General features: G+C 39.4%; 1 long non-coding RNA gene across 1 annotated transcript; it reads left to right on the top strand.

Annotated features, from left to right (window-relative positions):
* The first annotated feature begins 1214 nt into the window (after positions 1-1214).
* LOC147917322 (uncharacterized) lies at positions 1215-7417 on the top strand. The gene is made up of 3 exons (XR_015552003.1): positions 1215-1573; positions 2408-2540; positions 3871-7417. It is a non-coding gene; the product is annotated as an uncharacterized LOC147917322 (long non-coding RNA).
* Positions 7418-11149: the final 3732 nt, after the last annotated feature.

The following is an 11149-nucleotide window of genomic DNA, read 5'->3' on the forward strand; positions in this document are numbered from 1 at the left end:
TTCAGATCCCAGGTGTGGACCTGTGCACCGCTTATCAAGCCATGCTGTGGCAGGCCTCCCACATATAAAGTAGAGGAAGATGGGCACAGATGTTGGCCCAAGGCCAATCTTCTTCAGCAAAAAAAAAAAAAAAAAAGAGGAGGATTGGCAACAGATGTTAGCTCAGAGCTAGTCTTCCTCACCAAAAAAAAAAAAAATCCTAACAAAATAATAGCTAGATGTATTAGTTATTGATTGCTGCTTAACAAATTAACCCAAACTTAGTGACTTAAAAGAGAAGTATTTATTATCTCACAGTTTGGGTGGGCAGCAGCTTAGCTCAGTGGTTCTGGCTCATCGTCTCTCCATCAGGCTGCCGTCGGAGTGTCAGGTGGGGCTGCAGTTACCCGAGGCTCGACCGGGTCAGAAGGATCTGCTTCCAAGCTCAAGCAGAGAGCTATCGGCAGGAAGCGGCAGTTCCTCGCCACCTGGGCCTCTCTGGGACGGCACACAACATGGCTTCCCCCATGGCAAGTAATACCAAGAGAGATAGAGAACCTCAAACGGAAACTGCAATCTTTTTATCACTTCATCTCAGAAGTGACGCTTCTGCTGTATTTGATTGTCACACAGACCAACACAGGCACAGTGTAGGAAGGAACTGCACCAGGGTGTGAATACCAGGAGGTGGGGTCATTGGGTGTCATCTCAGAGGCTGGCTCCCACACTAGTGTTTATTGAGTGTCTACTCACTTACAAGCACATATTTATAAAGTATTATCTCATTTATTTTTTACAATAGTACTCTGAGATAGATATCCCCATTTCACCATATTGGTCAAAGAGCCTAAGACCAAGGGATGTTAATTGCCCAAGGTCACACAGATAATAAGTGGCAGAAGAGAAAGTCAAAACAAGGCCTATCTGTCTGTAAAGATTCACATTCTTTTCAACATGTTATTATATTTCCATGATGTGCTTTGCCTTCCTGAATCTCAATTTTTCTAGACCTCATTTCTCATCTATGAACCCCCTGTCATTTTCTTTTCAGTTCTGACCCATCATCCTATATTTTGCCCACTCGTGCTGCCAATTCCACACCCTCTGATTACTTAGGTCAACAGCACTTCCTCAGACCATATTTAACCCCATCTTCTCAATAATCATGAGAGATGTGCAAAGCATTATGTATCAAAATACAATTGTAACTTTAGTAATAGCTATTGTTTAAAAAGATGTAAAAAAGAAACGTGTAAAGATGTTGAAGAACAAACCTGAAACATATAATTGTTTCATTTGCAGAGATTAACAAGTGTATTCCACTGCCAGTAAAAACATAGGCTGAAGTTTCAGTGAGGAAGGAGAATGAGGCAAAGTGGAGGTGCCACTGAGATGATTTCCACACGTTTCCTGAAGACTCTACTGATTAAAATGGATACACAACAAGCTACAGGATTAAAGTGGCCCTGTAGAATATCAGCTGGCCATTCAAGTTTTCACTTCAAAACAAACAGGAGTCAAATATGAAAAACTGCCTCACTTGCTGGCCTTTCTGTCTACCAACTGCACTAAGTGGTTCTTACTGAATGGACTGGTGGGTGTATATTAATTAAAGGAATCCCATCCTAACACCAACCTATCCAGGTGTTAACTTCCCTGGATATCAATTGGTCAACATGATATGAGCCAAGTAGATATGTCTAATCTAGTTTTCTTGCCGCATATAAAAGAGTCTTAAAAATTGTGCTTCTTGAGATGCATCAAATCTGAAGTTACCCCTCTCTGGTCATTCTGAATAGGCAGTGGTAAAAATGTGTTGGAAAGATGGCGTATGCATATGTGTGCGTGCATTTGTGCATGTGTGTGAGTATGTGTATGTTTGCATGAACGCTGTTCTATGATTAACAGTGAAAATCAGACTCCTTGTCCTATTTGTACATTGTTCTAAGTCACTCTCACTAAAGTCATGCATTTGTAGATATGACTTTCCCATTTGGGGGGAGCAGGGGATGTAGTCATAATCTTCCCCAACTTAGAAAAAACCCTGAAGCTTAGACAGAAGTTGTGGACCATATAGAAGAACCAAGACTTAAACTCATGTCTCCCAGCTCTAAATCTAATTCTCTGTCTACTACTCCAAACCAGAGAATCACAATCAGAGAAAAACTATTGGGAGACGAAGGGCTTATGATATCGAAGTAAGAAAGTATCATCTCCTTTCTCCATCTGATTTTAAAACTAAACAAGAAAAGGAGGTCCTCAAATTCTTTGAAGGGATAGAGCAATCTTACAAACACTGAAAAAAGCTAAATGGTATAGCCCACCAGCCTTAAAATATTTTTACCACTGTCTAAAATGTTCTCTAATTAGTTTCATTGTATTCTTTCCAAGAGACCCTTTATAAGACAAATGTCAATTTCTCAATTAGGAGCACGATACATTAATTCATGTGATACAATAATCATATCAGTATACGCTAGTACAGAAATTTTCATCGTCCATGGAATCCTGCAGCTTCTGGAACCGTATCTTATAAACTTCCTGGAATACGAGGTGCATGGGTAAGTCTCTACTTCTCCCGTACGTCTTCTTTTACAGAGCTATCTCATGATTTTGTCAGTTTTATGTGTTGACATTTTGTTTGAATAAAGAGTTATATTGTTTTTAATACTTTGAAAACCACTGCATTAATTCATATTATAAGTTCTCTTTTGGTATGAAGATGCTGGGTAAACATTACATCCCTAGGACAAGTAGAAGGAATCACAGGACAAGGCCATTGAAAAAAATTGAACCCAGGGAAAATGTGAAATTCATGAATTCTGTCAATAGAGGGAGTGCTAGGCAAGTATGGAACTCAGAAACAAAAATTTAAAATGAGGAGACAATTCCAATGAGATGAGTCCATGAAGGGGTTTCCTCTCCCATCTGCAAGACTCAGGGTTTGTTGTATGCTGGGGCTGGCCCTGCAAAAACTGGTGTGCAGCCCTCCTAAAAGAAGCTATGTTCAGTGTAAATCTTGAATGTTTTCAAGAACATCTTTGGCAGAGATCTTATGAAGCTAGGAAGGATACAACTGTGCCAGCAAGTTATATATAAAATGCATAAACCTGAGCACAGAGGATTTTTACAGGAGTGAAACTATTCAGTGTGATACTACAATGGTGTATGCATGTCATTATACATTTGTCAAAACCCATAGCATGTACAACACCAAGAGCGAACCCTAATGTAAACTATGCACTTCGCGTGATAATGATGTGTTCATATAGGTTCATCAATTGTAACAAATGCACCACTCTGGTAGAGGATGTTGATAATGGAAGAGGCTATGCATATGTCAGGACAAGGAATACACAGAAAATCTCTACACCTTCTCATCACTTTTACTGTGAATGCTTGCTCCATAAAATATAGTCTATTTAAAAAATTTGTAAACTTGTCTTTTCCCACTACCAATGGTTATTAGTGAGAAAATTGAATATATAAAGACCAATTTTGCCCAACTTCTCCATACCGTACACAGATTATAAACTTGCTGTTTTTTTCTAGAGACCTATAAACTATTCTCTCTTAACTATGTTTCTCCCATTAAGAATGAAGAAAGACCTTCATCAAGAGAGGTGGAAAAAGTAATACAATGTAATCAATTATCTAGGAAATGCAAATAAGAGTTTTCCCCCCACCTGAAGTGACAATGGTCATAATATTGCCCTTTATTTATATAGCTCTCAAAAGAGTTTTTACATCAAAAGACCACTCGTGTGGTCATCAAAATTACCCTAAAACATGTGTAGAGTAATGAGAAATGAGAAAATCATGCCTCAGAGTATTAAGTGACTTTCCCAAAGTTGTGCCACTTGTATGTTGACCCAAACCTTTTGCTCTTAGACAGATGCCAGGATTCCTGTTAAGAGGGAGAAGAGGGACAAGACATGAAAAAAATCCAAGTCTGGGCTGATTCTTCACAAATTTGGTAACAGAAAGGGTAGGTGCCTTTCTCCCAAGGCAAATCCTTCATCTTTATTTTAGATCCTATCCAATCCTACTTCCCAGGAATTGTACTTAATCAATGATACCCTATTCTTATTTGTCTTCATATCTCCATTTCTACTGGATTTTTTCCTCTGATATATATATGTGACTATCCCAAGTCTCTCAAATACCAAACGAATAAACCAAACTTTTCTTGACCCTATGTCCTACTTAGATAGACACCATTCTATCTCTTCTCAGTTAAACTTCTCAAAGACAGTCTATAATAATTGTCTCCACTTTCTGACCTCTTATTTATCCTTCAACCTATTTCACTGTGCCTTCTACTTCTTCTATGCCATTGAAATAATTATCGCCCACTTAACCAGTGACATTTTTATCAATAATCCCAATGGGAATTTCTCAGTTTTGAATTACTGGACTTTTGAGCTGGTTTTGACGAAAAATTGATTGCTATCATCTTATTGATACTCTTTCCTTCCTTGGCTTTTGTGTTGGAGAAGGATGGAATGGAAAAGGAACAGAAAGCTTTCAAGACAAAAACAACAACATATATAAAGACTCCAGGGCACAAGGGAACTGAATCAAAGAATTAAAGGATAGCCATTGTGATTGTAATATAGATAGTAGGGGTAAGCATAGCAGAAGGTGAGCTGGAAAGATAGGTAGAAACTAGGTAATGCAGACCATTTTTAAGACTTTAGATTTTACCCTAAGAAGAAAGGATGAAAACTGAGGAAGGATGTGATATAAATAGTTTATTAAAGACCACCCTGGCTATAGTCAGGAGAAAACATTGGTAGGTTGGATAGTGTGGACAGGCCACGTAGGAGGCTACTGTTATAGTTCAAGTAAAGACGATGATGGTTGAGAATAGGCTGGTGGTGATGGAGATGAAGAGAAATAGCTGGAGGCCACTTTATTCTGGTTTTGATCTGACTTTTCTGGCCACTTCTTTTTTTCCATGTGACTCCTAATTTACCATCCCTAAAATATTGATGTCACCCAAGATTAATTTTTTTCTACCTTTGAACCTTCTTCATTTCATTATTCACCATTGTATCTAAGTTAGACATATATATTAGTATCACTTGTATAGCTTTCAAAATAAAAATATGTCCAGAACTTATTTCTTCTAGCATTTGGCATATGTGATGGCCATGAGAATGGGCCTCTCAGATCTCTGCCTGCAGGCAGTGTAACTCGGTCAGTTCACTCAGGGTCCCAGCAGCACTCTGAAACCATCACAGTTTTATTGAGGCCATGCTGGAGGCCAGGCATTTCCCTAATTAATGAATTTCTTCTACATTTAACCCTATCTCGGTGTCTGTTTCTTAGATGACTCAAACTAACCTCAGCTGTACCAAGAGTAAACCAAGATAAAGGCAGTAAGATCAAAATTTGGGTTGGTTACCCTGCTACCTGGCAGTTGAATAGGATGTCTACTGGTTAGTAGGGTGGGCACAGATTGTCCTTGACACAAGGTGGCAGCACAAATGTTAAAATTTCAACTGTAGAAACCTGGGGAAATGTCCCAGTGGAGGAGAATGCTATGCCATGTGCAATGATAGGCATTTGAAAAATGATCCTAGTCATTGCCAAGTTGTTTTGACACACTGCAGAAGGATAATGAGAGACTAAGGGTTAAATGTGAAAGCACTATGTCCTCTCTAATAACCCACAGGATGTCCTTATCTCAAATAGAAGAAGGGCAGACAGACATAGCTGAGCAGTACGCTAAAGACTTAGTTGTTAGTCTTAGAGTCCCAGAGATGTATGAATGCTCAGCCAAGGCAGGTGTGTTATGTAAAAGTCAGCTTCCTGGTAGGAAAACCTAGGGCCCTTAAACATCCCCAATGGATGCCCCTGAGGATGCTGACTCTGCAACCCCTGAGACCTACAGATTTACACAAATGGTCCACACTTCCCTAATAAGAGCTATCACTTCTGCCTTGCTAGAACATGCTGCAGAAGCCTCTCCCTCACAAAGCATTATGTGCTCCTCTCAGGAACTTCCTATTTGATCTACCAGGCTGATAACTACCAGAGGTAAAGCCCAGCAGAACCAGACGGGATACATAATGGATCAGACAAAAGAGGAAAGAGATGATATACCTAAAGAGTTGCAAGAATTAGTCAGCATTTGCCAGCAGGAGCTAAGGGAGAACTCCTAGGACAGGGTTTTGAAGGTATTTGATCAAGTGAAGGAAGAATATAAGACTGGAAAAGCAATAATTCAGTGATATGGGGGCATTTTCTTGGGACACAGGATTTAGCACCTTAGCAATGGCTCTAGGGAATGGCCAATTCACTGCTGGGATGACTCTTAGAGGGTTGGAAAAAATGACAGCCACTGTCAACAAAGTGGAAATGCCTGATTTGTCCTAGCAGAAAATAGAGAAAGGAATAGAGAGACTGGGAGAAGTGGAATAATATGTGAGGGCAGAAAAACTACCAGAGGATTATGTTCCATGGGAGGGCCCAGAGTCCACACTGTTCACCAAGGCCATCAGGAATGTGCTGGTGAGAGGGGCGCCCGCACTACTAGGAAGTTCAGTGGCAACTCTCCTCGCAGACCAGGTATGGTGGCAGGAAAGGCCTTCACGGAACTGGGCTAGTTGTTGTATCTCAGGAGATGATGGGATCCTGAAGTAATTGAGGTCAGGTGGTGTGATGCTCAACTGCTGGACCCACAAGGCTACAATTACTACGAGGACCAGCAAGGTCAGAGAGGTAGCCAAGGCCACTGGACCTGCAAGGAGTTGAGACGGTTAATAGAGAATGGTGAGGGCCGGCCCCGTGGCCTAGCGGTTAAGTGTGCGTGCTCCGCTGCTGGCGGCCCCACTTCGGATCCCGGGCGCGCACCGATGCACCGCTTCTCCAGCCATGCTGAGGCCGCGTCCCACAAGCAGCAACTAGAAGGATGTGCAGCTATGACATACAAACTATCTACTGAGGCTTTGGGGGGAAAAAAATAAAAAATAGAGAATGGTGAACCAAAAAGCAAAATTGACACCCAGCCAACCAAGGTGCTGTTAACATCTCTAATGTTAGGGGAGAGGGGAGCAAGAATGGAGGAACAGGACATCACATTGAAGGTGATTGCTCCAATAAAAATTTACAATCTTTTGCTCAGTTTCCAGATCTGAGCTGATTTTCAGGACCAGAATTGGAACCCATTGGCTGAAAAGATTGCCAGGCCCCTAGGAAGAAGACCCTGCATTATATACTGGTGATGATTTTCCCAGGCCTTTCCCCAAAGGGACATATAGCCATTTACTTGGGTGAATGAACACTGGAAAAAGAATAAACATTTGTTGATGATTTAAGAGAAGAAAGCAAGCTGGCAAGAAGGCCAGAAGAGTTAGGGAAGGTTTTAAGAAGAAAATAAGCTGAATCAATAGGATTAATTCCCATCTACTACTTATCATTTTAAAAAGCTGTGAATCAAATTATAGAAAATATATTCTATGACCACAGTGGAATTCAATTTGAATTCAATAACAGAAAGATATCTGGAGATCCCCAAATAGTTGGAAACTAAATAGCACAGTTCTCAATATCCCACAGTTCTGAATACATCAAAAGGGAAATAATAAAATATTTTGAAATAATTAAAATACAACATATCAAAATTTATGAGATACAGCTATTGCCTATATAAAATACTCTCTGCCTCAGTCTGTAATAATTTTAATTAGTTTATTTTTATTCGGTTTAGTATCTAGAATATAAACTCTGAGAGCAACAATTTCCTCTTTTTCTACATTGTATCCCCAGTTCCTAGCATAATGCTCAGTCCCAATTAAAGAAATATATATGTAGATGAACTCCACCACTCAGAAGCAACCACTACAAAAATTTAAGTGTATATGCTTCCAGAATTTTCTAGGTATGTATAAAAATATTCATATTATTTTTTACAATAATGGAATAATATTATGCACATCAATTGTAGACATTTCTCCAATTAACAATATATTGAGAAGTAATTTAAGTGTGAATAAATAAAGATATACATCAATTTTTAGTGGTTGTATAATATTGTATGATATATACTTATCGTATCATAAATCTGGTTATTATTTAATCTCTAGCCATGGACATTTAGGTCCTTCTGGTTTTTTATACTAAAAAAGTAATGCAATAACACACACACACATCATACTTATCTGACTATTTTTTAAAGGAAAAATTTCTACAGGTACAATGGCTCACTTAAAAGGTATACGGATGTAAATGTTTGATACAAAATGACAAATTCTAGAAATAATGTACAAATTTCACAACATACTAACCTAGGTATTTTTTTTTAAAAGCGATTATCTTGATCTTGGAGTTAAGTGTACATTGATAATTCTATTTGCCCCTTTCACTCAAGTAATGGTTAAAATGACAATTTTTCTTTGCAGCTTCCTCGTAGTCCATTAATAAAATATTGCTAACAATTGTGCATTTTAAGATTTTTTAAACAAGCTGTTTTTGTTGTTATTTACAAACTGTTGATGAATGAAACTACAGTACCAATACTGGCTAATTGTTGAGCAGAATGAACTTGATCAAGCACTTATTTTGCAAATGCCTTAACATTCGAGCAGACTACTTGATGCAAAAAATATTTACTCGAGGATGAAGCTATTCTTTCTCTTCTCCTACAGATCTTTTGTAGCTACTTTGGAAAGTAAGTGCTCTAGGAACCAAATTCCAAGTTTGATACACTGTTATTCCAAAATAGTATTCATTTTAGCCTCAATTTCTCCATTGACAAGATACAGATTATTATCACTTGTTAGCACTTGTATAATAGCTGCCTGGCAGAAAAATGATGGGATGTATGTCAGATAACTACTAGATTCCCCCACATTAGTTCCAGGCGCTTTACACTACTGTCATTGTTGTAATCTCACCATGAGATAAGTAGGAATATTATGAATGAAGGAACTGGAGAAACAAAAATTTAATAGTCAGGGGGCCAGCCTGGTGGTGAGTTAAGTTCCCGCATTCCGCGTCAGCAGCCCCGGGGTTCATGGGTTCAGATCCCGAGTGTGGACCTACACACCACTTATCAAGCCAGGCTGTGGCAGGCATCCCACATATAAAATGGAAGAAGATGGGCACAGATGTTAGCTCAGGGCCAATCTTCCTCAGCAAAAATAGGAGGATTGGCAACAGATGTTAGCTCAGGGCTAATCTTCCTCACCAAAACAAAACAAAACAAACAAACAATACTCAGTAGTCAAATAGGCAGAAAAAAACCCTATCATAACTTAGATTTTCCCACATCATATTTCAGCTATCAAATAACTGGGCCCTGAATAGGAAAATGCAATGGATCATGTTCTTAACTAGTAAGTGATTCTTTGAATGTGACAGGATTTAAACAGTACTCGATAACTCAGATTTGGAAAATAGATGGCACCAGTCCTACATTCCAAAGGGAGGTTAAAGCAGGATCAAATCCTAAGCAGGATTTGGATATGCAAATAAGGTATCTGAGAAACTGTTTTGCTCCCCCATCCCAGGATCATGTGGGGTCACACAGACCCCTTAGCCAATCCGTCACCTCCAGCCAAAAAAAAAAATGAGATTGAAGAGAAAATGGAAGGCAAAGATTAGAAGAGATTAGGAGGAGGAAGGAGGTTGCTGTGGACCACTGTGCATGCACTAACACCACCCTGAAGCCCGTGGAGAGGGGCATTGATGGCGTAGTCAGAAAGCTTGAGATATTTGCTCTGGAATTTGGGGATCACACCTGCCTGACATCAGACTCACGCCTGATAAATCTGCCTGGCCTGGTGGCTGACCATGGCTGGCCTATCTCTCTGAAGACTGAATCAAGAGAGATTGTTCCATTGTAGTCGATGTGTTCCTGACACAAGAGACAATTGGCCTGGGTGTTGTCCTGCTCAAGAAGAGTGCTTTCCCACATGAGATAATCCAGCAGGGAGTAAACCTTCTAAATTCCTAAGAACTAAAGGAGGAGCTATACACAGTCAGCCAGAAAATGTATTCATCAGCTTCAGGGAAAGGTAGGTGCAGTATCTCCAACGATGGAGGAGGGAAGGTGCAGTGCTCTCCAAAGGGCACACAGAACACTTTTGCCAGTAAAAGTTGACTTTACACATCTGCCACGGCCAGAGGAAACCAACACAAATCAGTTCCAGACAAGTAGTGTCCATAAATATATCTGCCTTCCCCACACCTCTTTCAACTCTAGAAAAAGAGTGAGAGGCAACCTCAAGAGTGGGGAAGGAGGAAAAGCACTCTGTGGAGAAATAAAGAAGGTAACTAGGCCCCTCTTTCCACAGCTGGTGGCCAATCTAAAGAAGGGGAGAATCTTTAACTTCAATGAACTTAAAAATTCTATTTCATGCAAATAAATATTTGAATGACCTGAGATTGTCTGCAGGACCGAAAAGTAACCTGAAAAGTTATGAAACTAGCTTTAAGTTTATCCATGGAGCAAGAGGAGAATTGGCCCCATAGAAAAAGTTGTATAGAATAATGGGAGATGAAAATTAAGTTGCTTCATGATTGCACACTCCCTCTGTGTCCCACTACTTCAATATAATGATTCTACACTAAACCAAAAGAAAAGTGTTATTTTTATTAGGCAAAATATAATAGCATCTGTAGACTACAATGCATCAAGTATGACAGTCATAGTCTGTCAAATAACAATTGGATATCCACAATAGGAAAAAGGCAAGTTCTTATTATGGATCTTCAATTAAAGAGGCATTGTTAAGTAACAGACTTCAGCTTTATAATATGAATATCAATCAGTCTAAAGGTATTGATTAAGCTCCATCTATGTGTCCATTTCTCTTTCCCTCCCCCTCAAAGGAGTAAAGATTCTGATTAAAGAAGCATTAAAACACTTAAAAGATCTGGTTCCAATTAAAAGTTCAATACAGATTTTGAAATTTAAAAAAAAAGAATATTAGAAGAGGTTAAGAAAGCTTACTTTATGAAAAGTTGAGTTTTAAAAATGTGTGTTTTATTACTCACATAAGCTTGGGTTTGTTTGAATTTGACATGTGCTTATTCCTGAAAATAAATAGGATATTTGAGGGGCCAGCCCCGTGGCTTAGCAGTTAAGTGCACACACTCCGCTGCTGGCCGGCGGGTTCGGATCCCGGGTGCACACCGACGCACCGCTTCTCCGGCCATG

This window comes from Ceratotherium simum, chromosome 4 (assembly GCF_057802395.1).
Source record: "Ceratotherium simum simum isolate JZ-2026a chromosome 4, ASM5780239v1, whole genome shotgun sequence".
Classification (NCBI taxonomy): Eukaryota; Metazoa; Chordata; class Mammalia; order Perissodactyla; family Rhinocerotidae; genus Ceratotherium; species Ceratotherium simum.